This window comes from Anguilla rostrata, chromosome 10 (genome assembly GCF_018555375.3).
Source record: "Anguilla rostrata isolate EN2019 chromosome 10, ASM1855537v3, whole genome shotgun sequence".
Taxonomy (NCBI): Eukaryota; Metazoa; Chordata; class Actinopteri; order Anguilliformes; family Anguillidae; genus Anguilla; species Anguilla rostrata.
This window is the reverse complement of record NC_057942.1, coordinates 4,638,633-4,648,872: the sequence shown is the minus strand read 5'-3', so window position 1 is coordinate 4,648,872 and position 10,240 is coordinate 4,638,633.

Sequence of the window (10,240 nt, the reverse complement as noted above, 5' to 3'; positions counted from 1 at the left end):
GGAGAGGGAAAGGGGGGGAGGAGGAAGAGGAGGGGGGGCAGGGGGGCGGGTCAGACTCTCCTGGCGGGCCGTCGGTTACTCAGGCAACAGTAGCGCTTGCGGGGTGGTGTCCAGGTCTGCAAGTCCAGGCGGGCCATCGCAGACATCAGCTGCTCCTCATTGCCTGGAATCAGAGCGAGTGTGAACTGGGTTTGGACATCAGAAAACTGGGTTTCTATTTCCTGGAATCAGAGTGAGTGTGAACTGGGTTTGGACATCAGAAAACTGGGTTTCTATTTCCTGGAATCAGAGTGAGTGTGAACTGGGTTTGGACATCAGAAAACTGGGTTTCTATTTCCTGGAATCAGAGCAAGCATTAACTGGGTTTTGACCCCAGTAAACTGGGTTTATATTTCCTTTTATTTAGTTCTTCATGGAACCCTCGACACCGTAAAATGCCCAATCTGTTAATTCAACTCGGGGTACATGAGTCCAACTGGGGCCGTATGTACTCTGTAAGTGTTAATTTAACAATGAACATTTTACTGTGTACGGTAGGTGTGAAAGTTTCCAAATTTAAACATCTTGCCCAATAAAGAATGCGTGAACTAGATAGGGTTCCTCTATGGAGACACGGAGGAGTCTTGAATGGAACTCTTCTGAAAGTATAGGTACCGCTATCAGCAGCATCAGTGATTCCCAGCCTCTCCTGTCTGACTCATTCACAGTGAAATGTTCAAAGTTAAGTCGACTCAGACAGAGTGTGTGTGATCTCAAGTGGATTCACTCGCTCTGTTGCAGCTGAATTAACAATTTAAAACATTTTCAGTGCAACCGAGAACTTCCAAACACCATCTTTCATCGTCAAACTGGAGGCAGATATGAGCTAGCACCGAACACACATCCTACATTCCCAAACTGAAGTTAGATATCAGCTAGGACAAAACACACGTCCTGAATTCTCAAACTGGATTCATACACAAATGCAAAATACAGGATGCATAATTCATCCCTAATAATATTTTAATTATCTTTAGTTACAGGCCACAGTATATAACTAGACTTTATACACATCCGCCTCACGACCACTGCATGTGTCCAGTTAAAGCAGATACCTCAAGAAGAGACTATGATGAACTGAAACAAATTATTCCTGTGAATTCAGGCTTCTTCATTGCAATCTGATTCTTACACTCATAGTATACACAACGCAACACACACAACAGAATTTAAAATCACACGCGTTTCACGCGTCTTAACCGACTGCAATGTTGGGAGCTATCTAGAGCTACTGTTAATTCTCATACCAGCAAAGACATGTAAAAGGCCCGCTCAGCTACAGCACCTTGCTCTGCAGTACTTATTTATCATCTGCAGTTACATTCCTGCTGTAACCAAGAGAGAGAGACTTATACATTGCGGTGCAGAGTGCAGTCCCTGGCAAACTTGGCAAAATGTTTGCTTCAGTTCCCAAAGCAAACATATAATTCACCGGGAAAGTATGCAGCGCACGAAAACTAATTTACTCAGTTTTTCACCTGCAATAATATTTTGGCTCCTGTTCAGGCAGAAGATGAATGCGCAAGGCTGGCCACAGGACAGTCTGGATTTGTGGCAAACGACAGTTCAGAAATCAATCTTGTGATTACGTTCAGGGCCAGAAGTGATGTTGTTCATTGCTTAGACCCCCACGACCCACACACCCATTTTCATATAAGGCTTTTTTAAAGGGAAATCATTCAAAACTGTGCCTTTCACAAACTCAGGAAGTGCTTTTATGAATACAGCAGTAAGTGGCTCTCCTCAAAGGTACTAAATTTGCATCTCTACCCTGTGGCTGATCAGTGAAAAGAATCACTTTTTTTGTCTAATCCAATTTAAATCAGAACTGAAAGAGAGAGGGGGGAGAGGGAGAGAGAGAGAGCGAGAGAGAGGCAGTCCAACTTATCTTTCATCAAGGCTCTTGGTATTAGTGCTCAGTATTGAGATGTTTTCAATATATTTGCCAAAAGCATCTTCTTGTCCTCTGAGGCAAGACTTGGCAATGTCACCTGGCTTGCAGAATTCACAGCTTTCTTTAAATTTCCTTCCCACTATTTTAGAGCCAGTGAGTTGTCTAAGTGCAACTTTGCTTGAGCACAAGAATTTACGGGGGTTAGCCTGGAGTACATTGGCTCTTAAATGAGAGGGGGTTAGAGTGCCATTCAAAAATGGGGGTACGGTCCAATGTGTGTGTGCGTGCGTGTGTGTTTTCGCGCATGTGTCTGTGTAAAAAATGTATGGAAATTAAGTTCTGAAAAAAATAATAATATTAATTAAAATAAAATAAAAAAATAATAATTAAAAAGATAATAATAATAATAATAATAATAATAATAATAATAATAATAATAATAATAATAAACAATTGCAACCATTCATCAGTTTAGCTGAAGTAGCGATGCTAACCATATGAGCAACAAACCCAGAAACTAACGCAAGTCACACGATCAACTCTCATTAATGTTAATTAATGGAAATTCATCTTACACTAGTCGTGCAAACAGTTAAACATTAACATTATTAAGGCACCCATTGACTTCCTTGTCGCTGTGAAAACTGCGGTCTTGGGGCCTCAATAACACCCTTGTTGTGTTGCTGCGCTACACTGCTCCCTCGAGCCCTCACGGTATTTCACCCACGCGCGTTCGCTCCGTAATTCCACGGCTGATACGAGCGGCTAGTTTGAGATTTTTTTTTTTTCCGGCCAGATCGTCCAGCACAATGCCACGGGGGACTGCGGCGTTTCAGGTGTGTAAAACTCGCAGCGTGACGACTCATTTGCGAACCATCCTCTCGTTAAAAAGGAAACAAAAAAAGAGGTAATTGATATTCAGAGCACAGTCAAGTGCCCTTGGAGTGAAATGCGTTCTACAGCTCATTGAAGGCATGGTCAACAGCGTTCCTGCTGCCCCGTGAGAAGAAAAAAAAAATCTCTTTTTGAAGGTTCAGTAAATTCATGCAGTAGACAGCATGAGTTTCTCTCAAATTGTTGTCCTTTGTAATCTGCCTGACACAAAATCTGCTGTGCAATTTAGCTGAAATGTACAGCCCAGCTTAGGGACATAGAATGGTTTTGGTGTTCTGAACCTTGTCACCACAATAGCTGCTCTCTGTATGAATATTAAGCACAGCAACAAGTGGAAATTCAAAAATAAAAATCACAGCCAGAGCCTTTCAGAGTCCAGTTTGACAATCAAAGGTTTTATTATAAATAAACCTTAACAATGTAGAGAGTTCACTCAACACCGAAGTCCCTGCTGCTAAAAGAAAGAATTAAAAGACAGCTTACAATGGAACATGCCAACTGAGAAAATGTGGAAAATAATTTTTTTTAAATAAATGGAAGCTGGCTTCAAGTGAAGACAGGGCATGGTTTCCTTTGTGTTTTTTGGTTTTTCTGGGTTTTTGGTTTTTTTTTTTTTTTTTTGTCTTTTTTTTTAGAACTAGGCTCTGTATGAAAATCTCCATAGCAACCACAAATCCATCCTTTCTCTCCATATTTTCATATTGAGGTGTCTGATGTTCAAAAAATAGCTGCAGCAAAGCTGCCTGCCATCTGACTGTACATTTATCCTCAGCCTGTTTTCACAGTTGTCTAATAATGGGCCCTGGTGAACACATCTATGACAAGGGCCCAACACTGCTACTTATTTACTGCCATTCATCTTCGGGTGAGACCACATTCTAGTCATATGGTGCAGATGAAATTTTAACGAACGCCACGTTGGATCACAAAAGCTGCCTTCGAGCGGCTCCTGCGAGCTGGGGCATTTTCTACCCCTAAAGTAGGTTAAGTAGATTTGGTCTGGGGCGGGATATAAGCAGATTTTGGGTTCCTAGCATTGGGGCTGTCCCCCAAGCAGGGCTGATAATCTTTCCCCTAAACAGCCCTGTCACTTTCTCTAACCTCCCCCCGGATCTGAAGCTTTCCCCCGGAATAAGGGACGAATTTACCGCTCGAAGTGATTCTGCTGTTGTAGCCCTTCCCGTGTTCACTTAGCGCAAGTGAGCCCGGTGACCTTCTTTACCTAGACATGGGTATTGTGAATGTAACTGTGCATTATGAACAAAGATTTGAGTATTATTTAAGCATGGTAATAACCTATTAAAAAACTATGAGGTTGACAAAATGTATAATTTACCCAAATCAATATTAAATGCCATTCAAATACAAAAAGATCTATGACAAAATCATATTGAGGTTTTGACAGGCCACAGTCATGCTTATGGAACGGGGAATTAAATCCAAAGGAAAATTAAATAAAAATAAATAAATAAATACCTTTAAATAAGTTTTATTTAAGTTAGACCCTTCTACCTGCCAGCTTCCTAGAGAGTAGCTGTTGTAATGATCCAAAATTCCCCAATAATAGTCTTGTGAACATTGATATGAATACATGTCCTTTGGAGCAAACTGTTATTTTTTCCTTATTAAATAAACATCATGTATTAAGTGAATCCCTGTCATCCACAGAAATATATGATGGTTGAGTCTATTCTTGAAATCACAAACCTCTTTAACAAACAGCACTTGTCTACTGCTCATCTCCAAGAAAGTATTTGACACATCTAGACCTGGAGTAATGTCCATCATTCCCAAGGGGGATAGGGAAATTCCACTACCTCCTGGAATCATAGCAATCTGACATGACTCTCGATCCACATACAGTCACATGCCTGTTCCAGCCTGTTTATTGCCTCTGATAGACCTGCAGTTGCCTGCAAGAATCTGCAGCTTTTTTGTTTTATTTATTAGTTCAGGACATCCTAAGATCTAGATATAGGGCCTCTTTTTTTTAAAAAAGCAGGAGCTCTGTGAAATAGAGACAGTTCACCGGGGTATAATATAGTGGCAATATTGCACAACGCATGATTTCCCATATTCATCACATTTAAGCACAGTGTCATCTATGGACAGTGCCAGCTGGATCGCTTTCCCCTAAACTGTGGGCACACTTAGGAGTGGCTGATCCTTATCGCAGGAATGCGCATTCACACAAGCAATGTATTGACCTATCATATCCTCCAACAGCCGTTCTTTAGGAAAGTTAACCATTGGCTAGCCTGTCAGTCACCCATTGCTTTGAACCGTAACCGATAAGGGCACCATTATTCATGACAAGCCAACAGATAGGATCCGATGATTTGACAGTTCACTTTGCACCTATTTCTTTTTCGGGTCTCTGAAACACTGATTAACCTGGGCAAGGGTTCCTGAGAGTGTATCGTATGGCTGCTTGCGAAACAGACTTTTTTAAAAAGACAGCTCAGTCAACGGATGTTGTAACTGCGTTTAGACAAGACTTAACTTTCACATCAGAGTTTACCCTTGGGATTAGCTCTGATGAGCAGATTCTGCTCTACACTTATCTCTCCTGTTGCACGATAAATAATGAGGCTCATGCCTCCTGTAACAAGTTTCATGTAGAGATATGAAGAATATCTCTGCTAAGTAGGTCCTTATTTTTTTTTAAACCAAAGATGTCCCATTGCCCAACTGTTACGTTTCAGCATTTGAGTTGCACAGTTTTTATTAAATTTCTTCTTTCTGTGTTTTTAGCTTCATACCTCAGTGTTTAGTGGAATTTGTTTCATTAGATGTTTTCTGTACTTTTTCTCTCTTAAGTTTTTCTCTACTTTCTACTTTACTTTAATCTTGACCGGTAGAGGCATGGCTTCTAAATATTATCTATGAACAATATAATCTATGAAAACAAGAGAAAAGGCTATTCAATATAAACAGTTGTCATATTTTATGTGACTGCATGAGGCTTTTAAGTGACTTTCCTTTATTTTGCAACGCTTTCCAATCTTACAGAGCAAACCTATTATAAACATTGGATTACTGCTAATCAGATTGCCAATGTAAGAAGCTCAAAAATGTGAAGAAAATGTGTTCGGTTTTATGTGTTTTCTGGCTTGTTTACGATTTTAACGACAGGTGAGTCACTACGTGTCTCAAAACTGTTGAAATCAATTGAATCTTTTCATTTGTCATTTCTATGCTGGCAATTATGAATATCAATTGATATAACTATATCTAACTGCAGCTAGCTATAAAGATATATCATAAAATATACAATTGAGGGAGAGAAAGTTAACTAATTTGCTATTGTTTCTTGGCACATTTGTGGTTCGATCAATAAGCATGTTACGCAACCTGTTTCTTATGTGTGTAAACGTTTTATTTTTTTTGCCATATTGGCTTATACATACAAAATATGAGGAAAGGAGTCTCAGCAGTGAAGTGACCCATGACCCTGATCTAATTTACGATTTGAACACACAGCCGAGGTCGTCTAGTCTTCAAGAAATTAAAGTCGCAAACGTCAACTTTTTCTATGGGTCACTGGAGGTCAGGTGCGTGCACCTGCTGTGGAATTCAGTTGTAAAACCATGACGCACTTGATAGGACATATAGGAATATCACGTGGCCCACGTTACATGTGCAGGTGTGTACATCCACAAAGTTATATATCATTCAGTCTGACCAGGAATGCAGGGTAAACTGCAGATAATGTCCTTTTAAAGTACTCTGTGCCTGTATTGGAAAACAGTTCTTTGATCTCGCTTTGTCTTGGTAATCTAGGAAACGGAAAGTCGCACTTCCCAGTGCTTTCTACCTGTAAAACGGCTGGATTGGATGATTGGGAGCGAGCTGATGTCACGGAAAATTGAGTGACGTTTCACTGAAAGGCATCAACTCGCATTAAATCAGTGGGTCTTTTAACAGGAAAACTATCCGATCAATGGATTTATTGGGAAATGAATCGCAAATACAAGGTGTCGATTTTTAAGTTACATTAGATCCCAATAAACATACATTTTAAATATTATAAAAGGTAGTTAAGAAACTGTGCCTAAAAAAGTGTGTGTGTGTTTATGCTGCTTCAGAGCTCTATTAGTATGAAGGTACTGATCCGAACTCTTGTGAGAGCCAATAACTTTCGTACAGTTGTGCGTGAGTATGGCACTGCACTACAGAAAACACAGGACCCATAAAATCAACTGCCTGCTTCTTGTTACTTCAAATACACAGCAATTTCTTTTTAAAAAACACAGCATGTTAAGGAATGAGAGAGCGAGAGAGAGAGAGAGGCAGCTTACCCGTGTCGTTTAGGAGCAGGTGCACAGGGATCCAGTCAAGCTTTCCAGTGGTCACCCAGTCCCGCTGAGATCGATAGCATACTAGCACAGATTTTCCCCCCCCGCCCCCCCCCCTCCCCTGCTCCACGGATTCCCTCCCCCTTTTTGCCGGGACCGCTTCCCCTGGCTGAGTATTCCGGTTCCCCGCGCCTCTCCGTCCCGCTGCTGCTGCTCCCTCCGATCGGCTCTGTTGTCCTCGTTAAGGAAACAGCAGGAGCTGCATAGCTGCTGACAGGGACGCAGCCTCCAAAAGGAAGAGAGGGGGGGAAAAAACACACAAAAACAAAAACAAAAACAACAACAACAAAAAAAATCCAAAAACAACAAGCAGCAGCAGTGGCTGAGGAGGCGGTGCTGGAGCGCGCTCAGTGCTGCCCGGTATCAGCGTTGCGGTAGGGACCCTTGCCAGTTTCCCAGCTGCATGCAGTATTGATGGAGTTGCTGGGGGGATGCTAACACAGCAAGAATTCACACAGCGCTCCCTCTCTCTCTCTCTCTCTCTCTCGCTTGCTCTCTCTCTCTCATGCACTCTCTCACTTGCTCTCTCCTACAACCCCTCTCTCTCTCTCTCTCGCTTGCTCTCTCCCACTCTCTCTCTCTTGCTCTCTCGTACAACCTCTCCCTCTCTTTCTCTCTCTCACTCTCTCACTTGCTCTCTACTACTACTCTTTCTCTCTCTCTCTTCCTTGCTTGCTCTCTCTCTCCCTCTCTCTCTCTCTCTCTCTCTCTCTCTCTCTCTCCCTCTCTCTCTCTCTCTCTCTCTCTCTCCCTCCCTCTCCTTTCAGCCTCGCCTCCACATGCCGGAGGACTCATTTTCCAGTTCAGACCCTGCCCCCCCCCCACCTCCTCCCTCCCACTCCCCCTGCCTCCCCCCCCCACACTGGCTGCACCGGCTGCATAGCCCGCCCACCTGCCTGTTTGTAGTGGCTGCGCATCCAGCCTGCCTGCACTGGAGCGACTGCGCAGCCAGCCCTGCTCTCACTGCAGACAAACTGCAGACAAGTCTGCGTCTCTCCCTGCAGCCCAGCTGCAGCACTGTCCCCAGTCCCGCTCGGCACTGCAGGGGGGCAGTGTGCGGCAGGAGGGAGAGAGATTTGGGGGGGAAGAGGGAGGGATGGATGGATTTGAGGGGGGGGGTGCAGAACTACAGAGTTGTGGGTATGTGGGTCAGCCCTGTGCCTTCTGCGGTGTGGATAAGTCAGAAAGCTTGGTATATTTCCCCCTATTCAAATTATTCCAGCGCTCTCAACACACAACACTAGGGGGAAGACTCAGCAGTGCTGCAGAAATGGGCTTCTCTGGGAAATTGGTGTTGGGTTTTGAGATTTGCAGAATTTGGTTACATCACACTACAGTACTATAACGACATAAAATAAGATAAGATAAAATAGCCATACATTACATTTTGCTTGGCTTATTTCGAGTGCAAAAAAGACTCTCCGTCTGAAATATAATATCAAAGTATTGATATTATGTTAAAGGAAATTGAATATGTGGCAGTTAAGAGAAGAAAGCTGACATGTTTTTTGCTTGTTTGTTTTACTGTTGTATAGTCATTTTAAATTATAATCCGGCTGAGTTTCTTTAATAATTACTCTGACGCAAAATTCTGTCTCCGTATTTCACCCTTTTTGAATTCAACTCGCTGTTCCTTTCTTTGAATTCGAAACAAAGGCCGAACTACAGAAAGTGAGAAACTGGCATCAGAGTAATTGCTGTGAGGCGTCTCCGTATAATTCTCCGTGTTTGCCAGGAGCATTCTCATTAGATCGGAAGCTGCTTTAGATCTTCTGACTTTGCATGAAGGCAGTTTCTGATGGTGCTTCTCTTTTAATGTGCTGCCCAGGCTGCTGACTGCTTAATACTGTGTTCCCCTCCAATCCCACCCGCTCCAGAATTTTTGTATGGGGGCCCTCGGGGGGGGGGGGTACGCTATGCACCAAAAAATGTACATTTCTGTTTAGAGTCCTTAAGTGAAATCAGGATCATGGTATAAGCAGTTTTGAAGTGTGCATCCAGGGTCATAAATTATGAGAGATGAACTGATTTAGGCCCATGTTCCATTAAAACATCAATTCATTCTGTCAAACATTTTTTTTTTTAAATGAAAGCACTCAGCATTGTTCTTGGCAGTTATTTTTTGTGTATGTCCATAGCTGGATGCACATTAAGTCAGGTAGAAGCGCGAACCAGTGTCACTGATTTGCAGTCTCAGTTTTTGGTATTCTCTGAGTGCTGCTAAGGTGATGCTTATGCAATACTTGCTTTGAGACTCAATGATATTCTGTGTTGAATGTTTATTTATAATATTCATGCATTGGTTATGTGTTGCCACTTGCAGTGCAAACCTGTTTAAAATGCTTATGCTTCTTAAATTTTCTGATTCATGTGAAAATATTTTTTTTTCTTTTTAAATAGTAAGAAGATCTTTGTTTACAGCAGAGATTGTGCATCCTAAACAACAGTGAAATGTTAAGGACGCAGAGTCAAGATTCATCCTTGACTTAACTGACCCCCAGCAAGATCTTACTCATTTCACAAGTACAGATTGGCAAGTTTGCAGTGTATAAATGTTGAAATTTATAGGCTCTGAGAAAATAAAAATCCCTACCAGAGGTGACCGTAAACAGAAATTATTGCGTTGGAGTGGTTATGCTAGTTGCCCTTAACCCCAAAGATTTGAATGAGTTTTGTGATTTGTTTTATTCTGAAGAGATGCAATTATTTGACTAGAGACTGGAGAGTTTGTTACTGTGAAAGGATCTCCATAGAAACAAAAGGTAATTGGTTAAAATCATCAAGTAAATATGAACTGTTGTATTTGAAGTTGTTACATTTTTATTATGCATATTTAAAACAATGGTCTTATGTCTTAAAAAATGCAAAAAAAATTTTAAATGTCATTTTTTTATTCAGATGAATCAGAAATCATGTTAATGTGAAAACAACGGTAAAATAAATGAATAGAAATCCTTTTTCAGAAACGTATGACAAAAAATATGTTTCAGCGGAAAATAGAAAAATACATAAGTCTCATTTCCAAAAAGTGAAGAAAAAAAAATTATTACAATTT